The sequence below is a fragment of the Sapajus apella genome, unplaced genomic scaffold (genome assembly GCF_009761245.1).
Source record: "Sapajus apella isolate SASKATOON/1434 unplaced genomic scaffold, GSC_monkey_1.0 scaffold26, whole genome shotgun sequence".
NCBI classification, from domain to species: domain Eukaryota; kingdom Metazoa; phylum Chordata; class Mammalia; order Primates; family Cebidae; genus Sapajus; species Sapajus apella.
Genome location: NW_022436966.1, coordinates 22,746,956 through 22,770,440, shown reverse-complemented (window position 1 = coordinate 22,770,440; position 23,485 = coordinate 22,746,956). Strand labels below are relative to the sequence as shown.

Genomic DNA, 23,485 nt, shown 5'->3' with positions numbered 1-23,485 from the left:
TGTCTCTACTAAAAACACAAAAAAGTTAGCCAGGCGTGGTGGCACATGCCTGTAATCCCAGTTACTTGGGAGGCTGAGTCAAGAAAATCCCTTGAACCTGGGAGGCGGAGGTTGCAGTGAGCCGAGATTGTGCTGTTGCCCGTTGCACTCTAGCCTGTGCCACAGAAGGAGACTCCGTCTCAAAACAAAACCAAAACCAAAACAAAACAAAAACAAGTGATCTCAACATAAGCCAATCATGAAATTTGGCTGCCAATAAAGTAATGGCTCATAGGAGGTAATTTCAACAAATGAGTCTTACAGAATTAAGAATTGAGCTATTGTCTTTTTTTCAGCAAATCTGGAATGAAAGAGCACACATCATAAGACTAATAAGATTAATATAAGCAAGTGTGCCCAACAGTAATAGAATCCCCAAATTGAGACCTTCAAGTAAATGGCGGGGACAAATTGGCAGGGAGCTACTGATGGGATCCTGTACTGGATGGATACTAGAAGTAGTTCATGTGTCCTTGCAACCTCAATGATTTATGATCCCAAGTTGCAATGGAAATGGGAATGACAGTTACTGCATCCTGCAGAGACAAACATAGACTTCCCAAGGATACAGTGAGATCAGTGTAGTGAGAATACTGGGCTAGGCAGGAGAAATGCTGGATTGGAGGCCGTGAACGAGGTACTGAGCTTGAACTCCAGTTCCTTAATCTGCTTGTATTTAGTGTTGTGCTGCCCAGGGGCTGGACAAGGAACTGGATGGTTTATAAACACAATTATATATGTGGCTTATACAATACTCCATGAAAGCGGGCATTATTTTCAATACACAGTTGACAAAACAGGCTGAGTGATCTAGTGGACAGTATCTAAAGTTTTTTTTCTAAAGTTAGCATTCCTTGCTTCATTGGAAAGGGAACCATTAGCAACACCTCAAGTTGTAAGTCTGATCATAAAGGGTCTGACTCACCCAATGGTTCCTTACATTTTTCATGTAATGTATCTTTTATCCATGAAGATACAGCTTCTCTGGTCTTGTTAATAAAACAACAGACTTTCAATAGTAATGAAAAGGAGATGGTGTAGGAATGGGAAAAGTTTCTTTTATGTAAAGGTAGAGTAATCTGCTTGACATTCCTTACAGAGTTTAAAATATATTCCATTTGTAACAATGATAATGAATTTCAGGGTAGGTACAGTAACGTTATAAGAGATAAGAAAACAATTTTACCTGGAAAAGTAAAATTCATTTCTAGTTAATTGTGATCAGTTGAGTTGTTCTTATCAATTGGGACAGTGTTCACAGCGCCCTTATGCCCCAACCACTTAGAGTGAACAGAAATAATAGCAATCAGTTTCATTATGTCTCCTTAACAACATGGGAATATGCTGTCCTTTAAAAATATACAATTGTTTTAATCTTTGCATTTTTTATTTACTCATACTTAAATAGAGAACTTCTGCTAAGGGAGGAGAAGTAAATACCAAGTTCAGCTCAATTCAGTTAGTTGCGCTAAAGGCTAAAATTTCAGGAACAGCATGAAGAAATAATTGACAGCTGAAGTGCATGGTCCTGCGATGCTTCTCTCTGGGGAATCTGTGATTGCTCTTAATGGCATTAAAAAAAAAAGTTCCTGTTAATTTTCACAATATTTTTAAATACTTGATTACTTTTAAAACAATCAGCACTATTATGAACTCCCAGGAGGCTCTGAATTAAGAAATGAATACCTTTATAACATTTTACAAAACATTTACTGTGGACAATGAATATCAAATCCACTAGGGGCTTGGGTAATGAAACACAAGTCCTGAAAAAGTTAAACTGAAAGATGGTTAGATAATTAATCACAATTAAATTCCTCAACTGATTTTGAAGGAGCTAAACACAAGAGAGCGGTCCATAGCTTTATCTTTCACTTGAACCCTTTTGATGCTTCAACCACCCTACAGATTTAAGGTACATGCTGAGTAAACCTTTCTGGAGAAGAACCAACCATGCCAGGTAGAAAAACTACATTTTGGGCAGCAGTGGCTGGGGGAGGGCAGTACAGACATGATTCTGAATTAGGCCGTTCAGAATACAGTGAAGTAAAATAGACTTCTTATGAGTAAACCATGTACTTGAACTATCCTTGGAGTTGCACAGGGCTGATATCAACCTACTCAAACAATAAATATAATGTACCTGTATTTCTAATTGTTTATGATCACTGTCAAATATGACCCTATTTCTAATCTCTTTGACGACCTTCTGGAGGTCATAATTCTGTGGAGGACCTGCCTCAGCATGGGCAACACTGAGAATCTGGTACGTGTGTATTGGCCCTTTCATAGGCACTTGGAACACATACAAATGCTGTACTTTATCTTTATTGTCCTGTGTACAAACCAGGGTTTGGCATTTCTGTATCCTGACAGTCAAAACATCTTCCAGAAATGCTCCTCATCAGGGAGTTGGCAGCAACTCTGAAATTGGGCTTCTGACAGGGCATTCTTTAAGGAGTGCCAATGCTTTGGAATTATAATTTTATGCTCCTTAGATTCCATTCAATTATATTAAAATTCAGGATATTTGTTGAAACCAATCCCGATAGTCTGGGAATGATAGGGCGTTCTTTTCTTTTCTTTTCTTTTTTTTTTTTTTTTTTTTTTTTTTGAGACGGAGTCTCGCTCTTGTTGCCTGCCTCCTGGGTTCAGGCAATTCTCCTGCCTCAGCCTCCTGAGTAGCTGGGATTACAGGCATGCGCCACCATGCCCAGCTGATTTTTTGTATTTTTAGTAGAGACGGGGTTTCACCATGTTGACCAGGATGGTCTCGATCTCTTGACCTCGTGATCCACCCACCTCGGCCTCCCAAAGTGCTGGGATTACAGGCGTGAGCCACTGCGCCCGGCCTTTTTTCTTATCATGTTTCAAAGATAACTATCAATCATTCTTTTAGTCTTCCATTTCTCTGACACCCTTGTATTGGACATCTCCCATTCAATAGAGTTTCTTGATTGATTTTATGTAACAGTGAAGTGAAAAAAAAGTTGTTATTTTGAGATGTTTATAATCTGGTTAATTATTTGGTCATCACATTAAACAAAAGAAAACACATCTCGTGGCTTTAGGAGTATACTGACAGCCAGGGTAACATGGTGAAACCAAGTTGTCTACAAAAAAAATCCCAAAATCAGCCAGATGCATGGTGTGCACCTATAGTTCCGGCCACTTGGGAGGTTGAAGTAGGAGGACAGCTTGAGCCAGGGAGATGGAAGCTGCAGTGAGCCGAGACTACGCCACTGTACTCGCTGGCCACAGAGCAAGACCCTGTCACAAGGCAACACCAACAAAACACCAAAAATTAAAAAAAAGAATATGCCTACAAGCACAATATCTGGCCAGGCTGGTGATAGGCAGATTCAGACGCATATACGAGTTGACATGTCTAATGCATCTAGGATCAGTGTTCTTTGTTCCTAAAATATGGAATAAAATATGAACACCATGTAGCCCATTAATAATTCTTACCTGGTTAAGGTTAGAAAATATGTTCTGAGACAATGTCCACCAGAATACAAGCTATTTACCCAACAAAGTCAGATATCCTGCTATCAGTAATATATGAACGTACCACTGATCTAAGTAAATTTCTTGATTAGACCCAAATGTATGAAACTCTAAAACTGATTCTTTGTCTTTGCTCTCTTCTCCTATCTCTGTCCTATTAGTTTCTCAAGGCTTTTCAGGGATTCTTTCTTTCAGCTCCCAAACTAGAATAGATTCTCCTATAAGTATCTTCCCTTGCTTTGAAGCATCTTTGATGATTTTAAGTTAATAAATTGCTATTTTTTGGTCAATGTCCATCTTCCATGTTTAAACTTAGTTTTATTAAGCTGACTTGTCTGCCTTCTTTCCAATATACTCATGAGCATAGTAGAGGAGCTGGAATGTAGTAGATATACATATTGTTTAAAAAGTTGTTGAAATAACCCAAACCCCAAGGAAGGCCTCTTATTCAAATGGACCTTTAAATACACCATTGCTGGCTATACTTGGTGATATTATGGTATCCAATTTCTTTTCTTGAAAAGGTTAAATTAACAAATTAAAATTTCAGATTGGTATGTCAAGCTCATCTTTAGAATTATTTATGCCGAGTTAGTCAATTAAATGCCTACCTCTTGTAGCTGATTTTATATACTTTGTTTTCTTAAATAGTAGTATTGGATTGTACTGAGTATCAAATTATAAGTAGGCAACCTTTCTTTAAAAATGATCAAGTAAAGACAGGTAAAAAGCATGGATTTTCCTGTATGTTTTTATAGAAATTCTATGTATGTTAAGTTATAGCTTTGGCTATTTAAACAGGCTTTCAACTGGGGGATAATGGGGTGTATAGGAAATAGGAGAAATTCTCACAAGGATGATTAAGTTTTCCTAGCTTCTCTGCCTGACCGTTGTTTAATTTCATGAATAAAAAGGGAAGGCCCCTTTGTACATTCTTCTCTTATATTATAAAATCTATTTGAAAACTCATAATTTAAGAGATCTGTTGGTGAATTTAGGAACTTTTCTTATTCCTGAGAACAACTAATTTACACATGTTAGTTTGGCTCACATGATTTAATTTTTAAAAACTCAATGTTGTGTTACTCTATTAGTGCTACAAAAGTTGGTGACAGGAGACCTTGATAAGTGCTATGTTTTGACTGTGTCCCCTAAAGTTCATGTGTTAGAAACTTAATCTCCCATGTAGCAGTATTGAGAGCAGAGACCTCTAAGAGTTGATTAGGCCATAGGGATCTTTCCTCATGAATGGATTAATGTCATTAGCAGAAGAGTGGGTTTGTTACAAAAGAAAGTATGGCCCCCTCTTGCTCTCTTGGACTCCCTTGCCCTCCTGCCAACCTTTTGCCATGGGATGATGCTGCAAGAAGGGCCTTGCCAGATGCTGGCCCCTTATTTAGAACTTCCCAGCCATCAGAACTGTAAGGAATAAATATTTGCTCTTTATAAATTATACAATCTATGGTATTCTCTTACAGCAACGCAAACAAAAATAATATATTAGTATTTCACAACCCAGATGCACGGGAATTTTAAGAATAAGCCCTTGAAGCACAGAGTTGATGTCATTCTAATACACTCTGGACTGATTTTTGTGGACCCTGGAAATGTTTTACCTTTAACTTTCAGAACAAATTTCATGAATTTTGGCCTCCATCATAGGGCTCTGAGAGCTAAAACAGCAGAATTAAAAGGTCTTAGGAGTGGGGCAGAGCAGGTAAAAATGAGAATGTTGTCTCATATATGTTAGGGAGTTTCACAAATTTGGAGAAAGAACAAAGCAAGAAAAGACAACTGAAAGATACAAGTAAAAAAGACTGAGATAAAGTGCTGGAATATAGGAGGAGATCCCTGAGTTGACTGAGCATTAACATGGAATGGGAAGGGGAATTGAAAAAAATAAAATAAAGCCTATCGAACAAAATTTTATTAGAATAGCAATATCATAAGTTAATGAGTTTGGTTATAACTAAACCTAATTATAGTGCTTTAAAAATAATCTTGGGAAGACACTCTGTGTGTTTCAAATTTATATCACGTTTAAAATACAATAACAGCAACCCTCTTAAAATATACTTATTAGGGATTTTATCACTTATTTTGAAAATCTAATACATGATACTGAAGATTTGGGAAACCTGGCACAATATTGGTCTTTGTTAGAATGCAGCTTTATGGCCAGGGCTCCTATTCTTGGTTATTTAAGTTCCAACATACTAATCACATAGACTGGCTTTTAGCAAATGGATCAATGAGTCTTAATCCCAGATCTGAGACTCTCTGTTGCTAACTAAGCTTCTAATTTACACAGAAGAATAAGAATTAAAATGGTCAGGCAGCAACAAATGGCTTAGGGATGAATGAGAAACAATTGAAAGTAATTTCCTCAATTATGTCTTTTTTCTTTTACATGCAGTTTCTAGTACAATTCAGAGAGGTATATACAGAGGGACTACCCCATTTAGTTATCTATTATTCTGATAATTACAAAAAAAATCTTATGAGCAATTGACTTATTCATTTGTAAACATCTCTGGAGATTAATTTTTGCTGTTAATGAGGCAGATTATGAAACTTACTTATCAGTTTATCAAATTGCCATCTATGATAATCATCGAGGTGTCTCTCTCTCTTGAATTACTATCCGTTTATCACTGACAGAGCCAATCATGCAATTCTAAAATGACTTGAATGCAAGGTTTATATCATGACTTGTGACACATTTATCAAATCAAACTTATTTAATAATACCAGACCTAGCAACAATACCCTATAGGAGAAATTAAACTGCAAATATCTTCTCAGGTAAGCTTTTTATATGATTGTCTTAATGCCTTTCTAACTCCAAACACAGCTACCTCCGTTGTTATTATCCTGCTACATAAAAAGTTGGCTAAGTTCAAATTATTTACAGATTATCACCATAGGATGCGTTTTACTATCCCAGTGTTCTGATAGCCCTGACTATAAAACATTGCCAAATGACAGGATTATGGAAGAGGAACAGAAATGTCAAAGCATCTAAGTCATGAGAAGGTACCTTAGACTGCAATAGGTAAGGTGAAAAAGAGACGTCTTTTTAAAAAGTTATGCAAATATTAAACATCATAAATCAGTTCCAATTTTTGAGATATAATCTCAGACCAGAATAATTTGAACTTTAGGGGAAAAGGAGAACTGACATACAGTAACAGAGGACAAAGAGGAAGTTTGGAGTGAAAGTAACATTATTTGCAATTGGTCATAGTCGGTGCCTGAGAAACACGTTTCATACATCAATAAATACGTGAAAAGAAAGGAGTAAAGTTTTCAAACGGGTATTTGAAAAGCTACATCAGGGCTCCTAACTGGGTGATTTGGCCAATGTAGTGTATTAAAAGCAAAATGAGCTGGGTACAGCAGTGCACACCTGCAGTTCTAGCTACCAGGGAGGGTAAGGCAGGAAGATTGCCAGAGGCCAGGAGTCCAAGACCAGCTTGGGCAACATAGGAAGGTTGTCTTTAAAAAAAATGCAAAATGTACAATGTTTAAAAATCAACAGATTTTACTTTAAGTCTTCATTTCTTTAAAATTTGGGAGACATGGAAACATTCCCGGGAAAGAAGAAAAAAGGGCGAACTATAATGCATAAATTGCAGGCAACAAGTAAACCCAAGACATTTTCAAACCAACAGGTGCCATCTCGGGGGAGAAGCCATCCTGTTGTCCAGTGTTATCATTTTCTAGGCATTGCAATTTGAGGGCCCTTTTGCTGCCAAAAAAAAAGAAAAATGTATACTGGACGTTTTCCTTCTTTGAAACTATTTCTTTCTTTAGCATCCAAAGCTCTAAACATTACTTCTGTTTCTCTTATCATACTGACATTTATTTCCAGGACTCAGTGACCTCTTTAGACAAAGTTGTATTTCTCATGATACCTGGTCTCTTTGGTCATTTAATTTATCTGCTTGCTGAAATTTGAGCCTTGTGACACGTATGCAGAAGTTCAATGAAATATTTCAGGGAGAAGGATGAGAGGATTGTGTGCTGTTTTCAAAATACACAAAATAGGAATCTGTCTGTTAATTTAAGGAGGTAAAGATATTTTAGCTGTGGAAAACAAAAAGAACTTAAGAGAAAATGAGAGAGATAGGTAAAATTGGGCTGTTTCAAAGTTTGGATTTTTTGAAATTTTGAGATAAAAGGTATATTGTTCCTCACTTTTATAATAACAACTTTATTTTTACTAGTATTTTTTATTCTCTGAAGTTTGTTACATGGAAATGTTCCTTTAGCAGTAGATAGATTTGAAAAATAGGCTTAATCGACTATTTCTTCATGACTTTCTCTCTACATGAGAATCTGGCAAAATTACTGCTCACTTGCTGCTGACATATACAATTCCCAGGGAAAGAAGAAAATCAGAGAATTATGCAAGAAAAATCACAGGCAGCAAATAAACCTAAGACATTTTCAAATAACAGGTGTCATCTCCAGAGAGTAGCCACTTTGTTGCCTCCATGTTGCCATTTTCTAGGTTTTGTAATAGAAGACTGTTTCTCTATCCTGTAAATAAAATATTTGACACAGTAAATTATTTGCTTTTTTGAAACACTTTATTCCTTCAGCTTTCAGGATGTCACATGCTAGTTCTATTTTTCCTGGCTTGCTGACCATTTATTCCCAGCCTCTTCTGTTATTTTGTGACCTCCAAATATGAGAAGGCTCAGTTTTCATACGTCTTCCTCATCTAAACTCCCTTTCTGGTTAATTTCATCTTGTCCTGCGACTACAATCAATCTATATGTGACGATGCTATGCTCGCACCTCCAGCCTCAACTCTCCCTGGAAATCCTGACTCATGTTATCTTTCTATCTGCTTGGATGTCCACTAGGTATATCAAAGCCGAATTCTAAAAACAACAAAACCTCCATTTTTCCACTTCAACCTCCAGAAAAAGAAACAGCTCTTGATCTTCCCTTTGCAACTAGGCATCCTCTAATAACACCACTATTCTCACAATTGAGTGGGTCAAGATTTAAGAATATATTTAAATCCTGCTTTCTTCCACTCCACACATCTAATCCGTCAGCAAGTGCTGTCTACTCTGCCTCTAAAATGCATGTGGGATTTTACCACATCTTGGCTTGAACCTCACAACCACCTAAATCTAAGCTACCACCATCTCTTTTGTGGACTCCTGATAGAGCATCCTAATATGTTTGTTTCCCCTCTCTCTTTTTTCTCTGCAATCTATTGGCTACCCTGAAGCCAGAGTTACCATTTTTAAAAAAACAAAAGTCATCCCCATGATCAAATGTTGCCAATGCTTTCCAACACACTTAGGGTAAAATTCAGACCCTTTTCAATAACCTGAATGATATGAGAAGGCATCCGGCCACCTTCCTGCTCTTCCTCGCCTGCTATTCTTTTCCTTCCTGCTCATGCTCCTCCAGCTACCCAGGTCTTCTTATTCTTCTTCAAGCATCCACATTTGCTATTGCAAACATGCCTTGTGATCCTCTTCACCAAGACAGTCACATGACTACTTTTCTTATTTCATTCTCATGTGCAATAAAATGTCCCCTTTCAAAGAAGACTCTTGTAATTTTTTTCTAATATAATCTCCTTTTACTGTCCAGCATGGTTTTACCCATTTTCCTGCTATGCTTTTCTTCATAGATATTATATTATAATCACATCATATTATATCTTTTTTCTTTGTTATTGATCTTTTCCTATAGAATTATGTTCTACGAGGATCCAAATTCTATTTTGTTTACACCCACTGTTAAAGCCTGACACATAGTTAGCACTCAACAAATAGTTGCTAAATAAATGCATAAAGACTACTAGACTGAAATACCAGACATAGGATCATACTTTTCCTAATTCTTTACCTCACATCTAGAAGTGCTAAAATGTGCTGTTTAGTAAACCAACAAAAATTACACAAAATATTTTATTAAACATGCTCTTCTAGAAACAGAACAGACTATAAAAAAGAATTTTTTTCTATATGTTATTTATTTATCTTGCCTACATTTACTCTGATATAAAGATGATTTCTGACATATATATCAGCTCTAGGAAAAATCAAAGCAGGTCCTTTATATGCTTGCTAGTTTTAAAATACATTCTGATTTCATCCACTTCAATTGAATATGCAACTACCACTTCCTGGTACTCTGCTGAAACTTGTGAAAGATAACAAAATGAATCACAATAACTAATGTTTATAGAACAACTTCACTTATGCCAGGCAATGTGCTAAAAGCTTTACAGGCACTATATCATTTAAATTCCTGTGACAACTCCATGAGGTATAAGGATCCCTGCTTCACAGATGAGAAAACTGAATGAATCAGGCAACTTGTCCTACACCAGACAGGCATCCTTGCCTTTCTGATGGCAATGTCGGTCATTTTTAGTGTAGAACTCACTGCCACTAGCAGGACTCAAAAACACTCCTGGTGACCCTGATGACTCAGTTCATCCAATTATGAAAATTCTCTTCTCTATCCTCAGGGACTAACAATGTAGACGACCATTTACCTATGTCTAGAGCATCCTTACCAGTAGATTATTGAAAAGTTATTGAATTACTTAAATTTAGTTTTCATAAACTAAAATTAGTACTTAATAAAGTTTGCTGAGAGTTCTAATTCACTATCCTAATGAAAAGCTGGCTGCTACACAACACCTGAGAGCAATGCAAACAGCACCCTGTGCAAGAGCACACGCAAACAGACAGAACTGCCAAAATCCCGGGCACAGATAAACGTTTAAGTGGTTTTCAGGTACCATTTCAACTAACATTATTCTTACTCTAAATAAGAAATTCCTGTTTATTTAAGCTTCATTGTTCTCTATTTAACTTGTGAAAGTTTCTTTGCTTAACACTATTACATGTAATGGTACTTATTTAAATCAGAACTATGTGTGATCTAAAATTGTGTTAAGGATGTGTTTTAAGATAGCTTACACATAGCAAACAATATGAATCACCCACAGTCCTGCTACAAAGCAAATATATACATATATCCCACCCTGCTTGAATTTTCCTAGGTAGAATTTTTTGTTGTTGTTTTTATCAAGACTTTTGGGTTTTTTTGCTTTGTTTTCGGAATGCGTTATGAGGAATTGTAAAAAAATGAGAGCTTGTATGCTGTTAACAACGCTATGCCTGCTTTGCTCAAGTGCTTTCTAACCTAGTGTGTGCGTGAGGCATCACAAGGCAAGATAGTAAGTATAAAAGTATAATCATAAAGGGACTCATACACTCTCAGGTGAAGAGCCAAAATACTGAACATGGCACTCAAACATTCTGGAGGACTAAGCATTCCGATTCAGAAATGTAAGAGAATTTCTCAAGTAAAACAGGAAAAAAAACTATCAATTATTTTCTTACATCTTCCAGAGCAGCTTTCTCAACAATTTTTCATAGAAGAGGAGAATTTTCATCTCTTTAAGATTTGGACTTAAGGTCAAAGTTGTTGAGGGTTGATAGGTTCTTGCAAGCTCACGTGAAACCTGGACAGGAGAAGGGAAGAAGTGGAATCTACTATCCTAGATTCTTTTTAAGAAGCAGCAGGATCTACTCCTAACTCTCTCCTGAAAAATGGTCTCAGGTCTTCAGGAGACCCTATGCAAGGACCCTACTGTGTATTCTGCTGAGAGTTCTGGCTCTGTGGTATCAGATCACTGGGCCTACTCTACTTTCTGTGTCATTCTGACCCTGTGAAGAAACCGTGGGGATAATTTGGTCGATGCATTTTGTAGTTAACACCACAAACGACATGGGAATCTTAGCCAGACAGTTATGAGAGTGGCAATCGGTGATGCTGCTGCTCTGCCCAGTCTGGCTCGTGCGCTTTAAGATGGAAACACCTAACGCTGACTTAGCCTTCCCTAAAGTGAAGAGTTCGCTATTCTAAGGTTTCTGGTTGTTGTCAGGAAGTATAAGCAAAAAATGACAAACAGAACAACGGACATTTGTTAAGTGATTGGCTTGCATACATTGGCTCCTTCAATACTAACAGCAGCCAGTAGGTACTATTATTAAGCCATGTTATAGATGAGGGCATGAAGTGTATCAAGGAGTTCACTGGCCTTGTCTTGACCGGGACACAAGCTGCTAATGTTTCTCTCTTTTGTAAATCTGAGTTTCCCAACACTTTTTGATTTAAGAATTTATCTAGAAAGCCCTTCATCCACAGTTGCTTTCTGGCTAGTGTCAGTAAAAAGGATAGGCTCAAAGGAGATCTGTTCTGTTTAGAATGGTGGAAGTGTAAGAGATTTATTCTTTATCTTTAAAAACTTCATTCTCTCTTTTACTGGCGTTAATGACTCTTTTTCCATTATAGTAACAGAATCATTTCTGTATGAAAGGTTATATAAAGAAGTCCCATTCTAATTGCAATTAATTGACCAGTAAATACAGTAAAATTGCAAAACAAAACCTTGCAATGTTCTTAAAAGACAGCTTTGGTACACTCAGAACAAGCCTCAGTCTTACAGACAATGTGAGTACATTATTAGTTATTTCACATTAGAAAGGAAGGATGTTGAAAAAATCATTATCATATTTAGTTAAAACATTGCTTTTCACACACACAAGTTTCAGAGGCTCTGACATTTTTCAGGAACATGGATTCTTAGGCTGTTTTCCCCTCTTAAGTGCGATTGATTTATTGGCTGAGTTTCCACAATAACTCCCATTACATGTAGAACTGTTTAGCAAATCTGCATTATTTTGCATTTCCACTAAGGCCACCCTTTTCATAGATTCAAACATAAAGGAATTTTAAAATTTCTCCCTCTACTAAAGCTTAATGGCTACCATGCTCATTATCTTAGTATTCACATTATTTTCTTTTGAGAAAGTACGTCTGATAAAGTCAGGTAACAAAAAAGGGTATGCTATTTGAATCCAATGTTATTCAAGCACTGAAATCGCATTCAAATAAAAAAAGAGAAAACTAAAAATAGAGTGAAGATTATTATGTCAGGCAATGGAAAAAAAAACAGTATTGTGGATAACATAGATATGTGTAGGATACACATGAAACCTCAGACATATGCATCTTTGTGAAAATGTAAATAATTTATCATAGCAGATAAAACTGGGAAGGAGCTTCTGCTAATCACCATACATATAGTCATCTTCCCATTATAGAGAAGTCCAAAAAACGTTTCCACTTGCAAGGCATGTGGTCATTAGACTAATGGACACTGCCTTTGGACAGGATTTACTTATAATCCAGCTGGTTCAAAAAAGTAATCATTCCCTAAATAAGGACATTAAAAAGGGTCCACTGGCCTAATGAAATTGGAATACACTAACAGCCAGGTCAGTGTAGACAAGTAAGGTTCTGATGAAAATCTGTAAACTTATCAAGAAAGTATCTGCTAGAATTCTGAACACTGAATTCTGAACGCTGAAACTGAAAAAAAAAAAAAAAAAGCGTGTTTTGGGCAAACAAAGAGGAATGTTTTGCATTCAGGAAGTATATGTTTTTATAAGACTTGGTAGAAACTGAAGATATGAATATGTTTAAGAAATATAAAGATGATAGGTCTGCAATTGATTAACCAACGGCATTTCGTGGTGCTATTTCATACAGGTGGGTTGATGCTCTGCAAGACGTCTCTGTTCATGTCATAGCGCTGTGTGATCACCTTAACGCAAAATTCCAGAGCAGCGATGCCTGTGAACTACACTGAGAAGTGACTGCTCTAATAATGAAATACTGTGGACCTCTTCTGATACGCAGAAAAGTGGGTTAACCAATGTGACATCTAAAATCTAAATTTTCTTCCATGATTTTTTAAAGATATTTTTGGTCATGTTATCACAACATGCTCATATTTGATACCAAGCATTTTGTTTAGACTGCAGGTTCCTCATTCACACTCAATTTGGGAAGATGCCTACATTAATGAGTTTTTTGCTGCTAAAATGGGAATATTTTTAAGTCTACACCTTAAGATAGGAAGGCCTGCTAGTAAAATTATTCCTAATGTATGTGTCTGAATCAATACCAATATTGATAATGGTTTGAAAAATGACTGCCCAAGAGTAACAGTAACTGTAGTCGGAGATGTTCCAGTCTCTCCCTGAAAGTAGAAATGTGTCCTTTGGCAAATGGCGTGATAATTGGGGACCTGGCTTCTTCACTGGTGAGATAGGGGAGGGAAAGGACTTTAGCGGCCCATAAAACAAACATTTCTAAGATTCCTTCTAGATTTGACTCCCTTCCACAGTATGACTAGGGGTACCCCAAGGGGAGACAGAGAACTTTACTAGATGAAGTCAGCTGGAATCCTATGTGAGATGTCTTTAATTGGTTATATTAATAGCTAACGGCAAACAAAAGGCAAAGGCAAGGCATAGGAAAGGATGGAGCAATATTCCATATTGAGACCATTTTGGGGTAGGCAAGTTCCCAGAAGAGCCTATGGTTGGAATTTTATTTTATTTTGTTGTTTACAATAAAAAAAAAAATAAAACAAACCACCTCATTTAGAAGCAACTTAAAACACAATCACGTTGATTTTCCTAACAGCCCTTCCTGATATTGCAAGATCTTGCTATATGTAAAGCTGGAAATAATAATGCCAACCAGCCAGACTTTTCACTTCCTGGAAGCCCTAGTTCAGATTATTTCACTCTTAGGGAGGTGGGTTCTATTCCCCTATTGACCTGGAAAGGAACAGAAAAGTCCCAGGAGAGTGAACTGAAGGTTTGATGCAAGAAGCGGCTCAACCTGGACCTGCCTAGAACAGCAGCCTTTTATTCTGATGGAATCTGTGGAAAATAAGAATGCAGAGGAACTCAGGCTAGCATAGCTTGTCTTCTTTTATCTATTCCTGTGTTTGGAAAATAGAATTAATCTGTAGCAGAAAAGTAAGTGTGACAAACATTTGCTCTAGGTACCAAGGGATCAAAGTAACAGAGCCTTCGTGTCTTTTTGCCACTAATTTAATACATCTTTTAATTCTAAAATCATGGATACAAGAGAAACCATTTTTTGGTTTTTAAGGTAGACTTATTTGCTACATCAGGTATAATTTTTTTCCACAACTTTTTTTACATTAAAAAAAAGGTAAAAACCTATGCTTAAATGTAAAGTATGGTGAACTGTTTCCAATGATGAATATCATCTGCCAATCTAATAAATGTAAGTAAGGACCTAGTGAAAACAATTAAAAAAAACTGCATAGAATGTGGGGGTGGGAAACAGCCCTTGCAACCGTAATCAGCAAGCAAAGCTGAATTCCTATGCCATAGTGCCCCCTGCTGGTCGAATATGGAAGTAGTGCCTTTCGGAGAGCAAATCAAACCTCTTGGTTCGGTCACAGAGACACATCATGATTTAAACAAAAAAGTCACAAAAAAGAAAGGAATGTGTGCATACTGTTTTTTCCTATTTCTTTTTACGTAGCCATAATTGGCAGTGAAAGGAATGGTGGAAGGATTGTTTCGTGTGTGAAGAATACCAGAGCCCATTAGAACTAGGCTTAGCTCCGGAACTTCTCCAGTGATATGTGATCTGGCACTCACAGATCTTTCTCTAAGCCTCAACTCCTCCTTTGTAAATTGCAATTAGTAATAATAATAAATGATAATTTACTGCACACAGCTGTTGCAAAAACATAAAAAGAGGAGGAGGAAGAGGAGGTGGAAATTACACACAATAAAGTGTACTTATAATGATATAGTGCTTTTCAAAACAAATATTAATGTAAGGGTGCAGATCGGGGAAGGCAATTCCATTAACAATTAAACTAACTTCCCCTATCATCAAAAGGTAATCCAGGCTAGGGCACCCCAGGCATGGCTGCTGAGCTATCAGACTTTCAAATGCTTACAACATCACCTGGTTTCCAAGGACTTACTTGGGTGCCTTTGAACAATGTATGTTTCTCAGAGTCTTCATATTACACAGAATTTACTATATACTTAAAGAGGTCTCTACTGGTTGGTAAACATAGAGGTGATGGGGTGAAGAGATTAAGGTGCTCCTTGTTTACCTGATAATCACTAATGCATGAGTCTCCGTCCCCTCGCTGGTCGTCTGACCAGCAGCATCTACATCACCTGGGAGCTTACTAGAAATAAAGAATCTTAGATTTCATCCCAGATCTAAGTCAGAACCTCCTTTTAAAAAACTGTCCCAGGTAATTCTTATATACGTTCAAGAAACTCCACTCTTTCACATTTGGGCTATCAGCTCTCTCTGGGTATACATCAGTTGTTATCTAGTACGTATTACCGAATAATATTTTTGACTTGACCTTATTTTAAAACTACATTTTCAACGACTTGGAGAAATTAAATTAGGAAAAAAAATTATGACTAAGGATAATTAATTTTTATGAGCCTCAAAAGAGACTATAAGATGACTTTCCCAAACATAACTTAGTATTATGCTACTTTAAACTTTTTATAGCTTTGTAATACTAATTTTAAGATAATCTCATGTATTTATATTAATATACACATTTTATATTTGCCTTCAGTATCTGTGTTGGTTGAATTTTAAAATGCAGATTATTTCATTAGAATAGATTTTTGAAAAAAGATTCAAGTCTAAGTAGACTTTTGAAAAATCTAATAAGGCTGTAGCTTCCATTAAAAATACCATCTACCCCAATCTTTTGTCTGTTAACGCCTGCTGCAAACAAGACAATGTTCTGAGCTGTTGGAAGTAGACTGTTGCACTAGCAACACATAGGATCACAGTTCCTCTAGAGATACAATTTTAAAGTCAACCACACTTGGAAAATGAGTGGGTAGATATTAGAGGAAAATGAGTGGGTGGGTATTAGAAAGAAATTCGTTTATTTTTACTTACTCCCTACCCCCTCCCACTCACACCTAAGCTCCACCTCTCACCCTCTGCTCTGTCTTCTTCTTTAGAAATGTTTAGCTTTGTTTTGTCATAGCTATGCCCTACTTAATAGGTAAAAGTACTTTAACGCCAGTGCTTCCCGTAGGATCATTCCTTTCTAACTGGTCCTTGCTATAAAATTATCCACTCTTCTCCTGTTATTTGGTGCCCTGGCTATAGGTGAAGGAAGCCATCTAATGAAACCAGGGCACACTAAGGTGTGTGAACTCTGAACATTCTTCTTTAACGTCCCTATCGGAGATCCACTGAGTTTTTAGGAAAGACACTCACACAACTTAGTGAAAAGCTTATTAGCGGAACTTCATGCAATTTAAGATAAAAGGAGCTTTAGGGCTGAAGGGGGAGAAATTTCAGGACCCAGGTAACCTTTCTGGGTCCATTAAGCCCCTCCAATCTTCTTTCGCCTATTTTCTAAAATATAGGCTCCAGCTAGCTACACAGGTAATATTCTTGTAGAAGAGTAAAAATTGCAAAACAATATGGATTTCAGAGTTTAATTTCCCTTTCAGAACACTTTTTTGAAAGTATTGAAAAGCCATATATTTCCAGTCACTAAAGCTGGACCTTAAGGATCAAGAAAAAAGCCTGAAGCTCTTCAGAGTGTAAGAGTTTTGACTCCTTGCTCTAGTGGTGAGAGACCATTTAGTCAGAGTGGAAAGACCTTGACTTGAAAGAGTAACAGGGTTTCCCATCTGTTCACTTCACTGAACAGAGTTCACCAGAGGCTCAAGGGCGCACCTCTCTTAAGTTCTTCATACTGACACACTCTTCCCTTGCTAAAAGCTTGTTTCGCAGAACAAATCAAGAACACACCCTTGACAAACGTTCTGATCCAGGATAATCACCTCTTCCCCAACTTAAATATGCCAAAGAGGGGAGCTTAAAACATAACAAGGCGTGAGTGATGGTGTCTATCCCTGCATTCTTCATACATCTTCAAAGTAAATCTGGACAGAACTCAGGATATGTCATGTTTCTCACAGCTTTCATTTAAAGTAAGATCTTGGGGATCTTTCTACTTGCAGATAGATATTCAGCACAGAAAGGTTTCCTTGTTGATGTTCAATGGAAAGATGCAGGATCAACACATGAGCGTACCAAACACAGCAAACAAAAACTTGTTCAAGACTAGAATTAAGGGCAAAATATCAAATAAATCGCTATTGCAAACAATGGTGTCTCTTCAATTCAAGTACTAAGGTTGGGAAAGAAACAACAATCTCCAAGAGGTGGAAAGAAAATGAAGATCCCTTAAAGGCAATGCAAACTTCCGGAGACATTAGGATTTGCTTAGCATATAGAGAACAATGAAAAGAGAAAACAAAACACAACTTCTTTCTACTGTGTTGAATTGAACCATCTGTTGATCGGACCTAACCTGGGGACTAAAACAATCACGATTTTCAACAGAGCAAACTGTACATATCCTGTATGCCTCCTTTCTTCAGTAAGTTTCTGACTTTTTCTTCTATCCCATCGTGGTACGGTGGGTGGGAAGCAGATGAAACTGGGAATCAGAAGACTTAGTTTTTTCCCATGTTTATTACTCACTCACATGACTCAAACTCAGTGTTTTAATTTCCTGAGGAATTAATTATATTTTTATGAAAGAAGTATAGCACTCTATATAAATAATAATTACAAGAAAAATAATAATAGCTAACTTTTAATAAGCATTTCTCATTCTCCAGTCACTTTTCAAGGTACTTTACATTTATTAGCTCATTTACATCCTCACAAAACTCAGCAACGCTAGGTAATATTATTATTATTGTTTTATAGATGAGGAAATTGAGGCACAGCTTGGTAAATCATTTGCCCTAAGATCATGCAGCTGATAAATAGTGAAATCAAGATTAAGTTCAGGCAGTTGAGCCCCAGAGAGCCAGCTTTTCATGTTAATTGCCCTTCTCTGATACATTTCAATCCCCAAATTTGATTCCATATCATCCTTTTCCAATGTTTTCTGCTATCTATAACATTTTGATACCTCTAGGAATAAGTCTTTAAATAACAGCTTCACATCTACTGCGAGGAGGGATGATGGGAAAACTGCCATAAAACAAGATGGAACTTTTAAGAAGAGACACAGCCATAAATCTGATCTACTAAATAAAGGGGGCGGGGAACAAAGAAGAAAAAGTTGACCCCTTAAAAAAAAACATACTTTAATGTCTCTCTGGATCTTTTGTGAAGAGCAAAGGAAATGTGAATAAAAAAGGATTTTGATTGTCCTTTCCAAAATATTGTCCCTTACCTCCTGGACACTGGTGACAACACCCACACTCCACCCATCTTTAATGACTGAAAAACTGTTGATGGTATTTAAATGTGACTTCAAGTTAATATTTCTGTATGTATTATTGATTACTGGTTTTAGACATTTAAGTCTGTTCTGCTCTACAGTTCACATATGGACAATTGCTCTGATAATAATAGAATGTTAGTGATGATCACTTGATGGATGTTGATTAAGTGCCTGTGTTTTGTTTTGTTTCCTCCTCTGGATAACAAATAGGTGTATGCCACTTTTTTGGTGAACTTGTTTCTTGAAAGATTTGACTATGCTATTCAGGGTTTTTATTCATATGTTTTTCTTCATAGCAGGCCACTGCTACCATATTAAAGCAAAATTTAACTTTTGTTGAATCAGCTAATTCAGGTAATCCAAATATTTGTGGAAAAACATCTGGATAATTTATGGAACACATTAGTATTGTGTAGACAGTTTTGATCATTCCCATTGCATAGGTGTTGATTGTGGAATAGTCAACTTAATATAGATTCACTTTTAATTTGCATGTGTAATACTCAATAAAATGTTTTTCATTAAAAAAAAAAAAAAAGAAAAACTCTATCTTTGCATAAACTTTGTTGTTTTGGCCCTTTGTTGTTTTAACCCTATAATCAGGAGTATCCTTCATGGCTATATCTAGTCAGGTGTAGGTAGGATCTGAGTGGAAAGACAGAAAAGGAAGCTATATTCATTACAAATTAATGACATGCCAGGTATTAGGCAAGTCCACATACATAATCAACGACACTGAGTTAAACATTTCCATTTAACACAGAGAGAGACAGAGAGAGTTTGCACAGTGTCTTTCCTTTGGTTCTTATCTGATGACTGATTCTCTTCCATATGTCTTTGAAACCACTAAAATAAATGATCTACTTGGGAGACTGATACACCAGCAAAGTTATAGGTCTAAACTTCAAAGGCAATTTAATCTATGCAGCATTCCTTTTTAATAGCGAATCTTTAAAGTTCAATTTTTGCATTGATTGATCATCCTGGGAAACAGAAGGACCTCAACTCACTGTGTCAAGAATTTGAAAAGCCCTACTCCAGTGCCTATTCCATCACTTCCGAGGACAACAGGAATGAAAAGAGAAGTCATTTCCTACAGACCCATGATAAGCTTATTAATAGTGAGGGAAGGTGTTCTCTTTCTGAGTCCACAAGGGGGCATAGTTTTAAGGGCAAGAACTTCCTAGCGCCAAGCCCCACTCCCATCTCTCTCTATCCCGGAGATTTAATGGTTTATGTTTAAATTTCGCGTGGTGGCGCGGGGGGGGGGGGGGGAACTAAGAGTCAATCACTCCAGCGGAAGTTCTAAGGAACTCCTTTCACTGGCCTGGGGTCTTAAGGAAGGTGGAGGTTCCTCCCAGGTTAAAAGTCCCCTTCTTCCACACCCCTTCCAACTCCATGTTTGAATCCCCTTCCACGAACACTCTTGTGCTCATGGAAGCTGTTTTTCTCTATCCTGGATTTTCCATCTGGAGTCCCCTTCCAGGAGCACTCGCTTCGTGGAAGCCTGTCTTCCCCTCCTAAACTCCATCTCCCTCTGTTCACTTCCACTCAGTGTCGAAGCTGCTTTCCTCTCCTGGATTCCATCTTTCTGGATTCTCTCATTCAGTGTGAGAGTTAGCTGTTGCTTTCTCTCTCCTTCTCCTGTTTTTCTCTCTCTTCTTCTCCTGTTTCTCTCTCTCTCTCTGAATAAATCACTTTCTACAAACACTTTAAAGTCCGGCATTTACTGTGCACTGCGCCATCATCCCCTCTCTCATTCTTGAGAGGGCAGGAAACCAAAATCCTGGAGAAACGTCCTGTCAGGGGAGCTAAGGGCATGCTAAACCCCAATATTACAATAGTATTAATGATATACATTTTTTAAAAATTATCAAATTGTGAATTTTTAAAATTATTAAACTCTCATGGCCTTAATATTCTACTCTGCCAAAGGATGGAAAAATTTAAACTGTTTCTACAATTTCCCCATCTCTATAATATTAAAAGATCTATTTCTAAAAACATATGTAACGTTTTCTTTCCTTGCCCCAGGATACTTTTAAAGATTTTATAAACTACTCTTCCTTGGACATTGTTGTCATCAGTTTACCACTTTTCTGTTCAAAATGAATAATGGCTTCCCATAGGGAGGATGATCATACTATTATCCTGCCTGTATATGTAAAAATTAACTACCTTTCTTTCAAGACACAAAGTTAGGTCTTCAGCCTCATTGACACTGTCCCTCTCTTAAAGATTGGTACAGTCTGAATATTTGTCCCCTCCAAAACTCATGTTGAACTTTTATCCCCAATATTGTCCCTTACCTCTTGGACACTGGTGACACCACCACACTCCACCCACCTTTAATGACCTCTCCTTTTTAGTGAAAAACTCTTATATTTGCATAAACTTTGAGCAGTGCAGCTTTTAAGAGGTGATTGGGTCATGAGGGTCGTCCCCTCATGAATATGTTAATCCATTTGTGGGTTAATGGGTCATCATGAGAGTGGGAGTGGTGGCTACATAAAAAGAGGAGAGACCTGAGCTAGCACACTCAGCCCTCTCATTGTGTGAGGCCCTGCACCACCTCATCTCAGGACTCTGTAGAGTCCTCAGCAAAAAGACCCTCACTAGATATGGTCCCTTGACCTTGGACTTCTCAGCCTCTGTAACAGTAAGAAATATATTCTGTGTCTTTATAAATTACCCAGTTTCAAGTATGCTGTTATAAGTAACAGAAAAAGGAATACAGAAATGACCACAGCCTTTATTTTCTGTACATGGCTTTGGCTTCATCGTCTTCCCATTTGTATTATTTTATCATTTGATGTATGTCTTTCCTATTCAATGAAACTAAATGTTAAATAATGACAATGCACTCAATAAATACTTGTTGAACTTCCCACATTTACTAAGTAAATGTTTTCAGTGTATAGAATCTATCTGCCCATCTGGGAAATCCAAGAATAAATAAGATGTAATCCCGGCCCTCCAAGATCTCACCATCTGGAATGGTAAGGTCTCACAAGAATGGTAACATAAATTGGCTGAAACATTTCCAAGGGCCACTGTGAAGAATACAAATCTGAGTCTACCATAGATGAACACAAGAATTTTCATGTAGTAACAAGAGTCTGGTTAAGGTTATTGCCTGGTACAAGATCACGCTAATGAGGAATATTTATTGAGCACTTACCATGCACACAAAACAGGTTCTTTCATTTAGTTCACTTTAGGCAGTGTTTCTATCTTCATTTTGCCAGTGAGGGAATGTTGCCTTTGCAGACCACAGTGTTTTCCCAAGGTTGCTTGATGTGGCTGAGAAGCCCGGGTTTGGTGGAACAGTCTGGCTCTCAGTCAGCTGAAACCACTCTGCATCAGTTCCTCTTGCTTACATGGTGCTTTTAAAATATTTGTTGACAGAATGATATAGCATGCATCAATAGTGAAAAATATGTACTCCAACAGATTCCAAATTTTGAGGTCCCCCAAATTTGGCTCTAACATTGATCGTGTGTGTGTATGTCTGTTTTAGAAAGTAATTTACATTCTACACCTGACTTCCATTCGCCATTTCTTCCCTATTGCCACAGCTGAAGAGTAGAAATGCTCTATGGCTCTAACTGGAAGTAGAAATCACTACAAATCAAGAGTTGGATGAATCAATCTCCTCTCTCCCTCTCTCTCTCTCTCTCTCTCTCTCTCTCTCTCTCTTTCTCTTTCTCTCTCTTTCTCTCTCTCTTTCTCTCTCTTTTTACATGCTCTAAATCTGACTGCACCTTTTCAGAACATCATGCATAGCATGAGGGGACTAAATTGAAACATCTGATACAAACATTGAGAGCAGGAAAAAAATTTTTGACATGTGGTAGCTTTTTGGAGTGATATTCTGGTTTATCCTTTTTCTAGGGGAGGGGTGGGTTGTTTACGGATGAGCTGAAGCTTGATGCTTGCTGCAGCCAAAAGGCAGCTCTCCCCTTTGATTTTTCCTCTATATAATCTCCATGTGGTCCCCAAATGCTTAACCCTCTCTGCCAAATGCTGTAAAATCTGTCTTTTGATTTCACAGATGGAAAAGACTTATTAGCTCATGAAGCTCACCTCAGGAGACAAGCAACTCACCAAATACCATTCACCCCACCCCTTGAGTTTGAAGGCTTTATCAGCTTCTTTGCCAAAACAGTTCAACCTCCTTTACTCATATGACATCTTAAATCTAAAGAAAACAAAAAAATCCAGTGCTTCTGTTTGGCTTCTAGTGGTCTTGGGACTGGCTCTCCCCCAAAGTGTTTCTCTTGCTGTGGTTTTAGGCAGTGCCTTAGGCAAAGAAAAAGGGACCATTTGCATCTCTGGGTTATAACTAGGTTTCTCATTCTCAAAACAACAATAAAGAGACATACTTAAGTCCCCTCTCTTTCACTGCAACAGCATCACCTGGACCAGTTTAAACCTTTCAAAGAGTACATAATATTCAAAAGCAGGATTTTAAAGAACACTGGACTTGGAAAATCTACTTTTTGAGTTTAGCCCTGTTACCGCCAACTCATTAGGTTTTCCAAAGTTTAGTTTCCCAGATGATGAAATTTTAAGTTCACTCCAATAGTTACATGTATAAGAATGTAAGGTGCCGTGTCTACAAAAACACATGATTAAACTGTCGATTAGAATTTTGCGCAACCTGATAGATATGATTAAGCAATTCTTTGTAAGTAGACACATCTTTTGTAACTAATTTTATTATATTAC

At 37.3% G+C, this 23,485-nt stretch overlaps 1 protein-coding gene and 1 long non-coding RNA gene across 32 annotated transcripts in view; both read right to left on the bottom strand.

Annotated features, from left to right (window-relative positions):
- NRXN1 (neurexin 1) overlaps positions 1–23,485 on the bottom strand; it is a 1,131,792-nt gene that overhangs the window by 480,314 nt on the left and 627,993 nt on the right. The window lies entirely within an intron of this gene.
- Positions 10,620–22,423, bottom strand: LOC116560679. Its single transcript, XR_004273075.1, has 2 exons — positions 21,101–22,423; positions 10,620–18,741 (listed from the first exon to the last, which is right to left on the bottom strand). It is a non-coding gene; the product is annotated as an uncharacterized LOC116560679 (long non-coding RNA).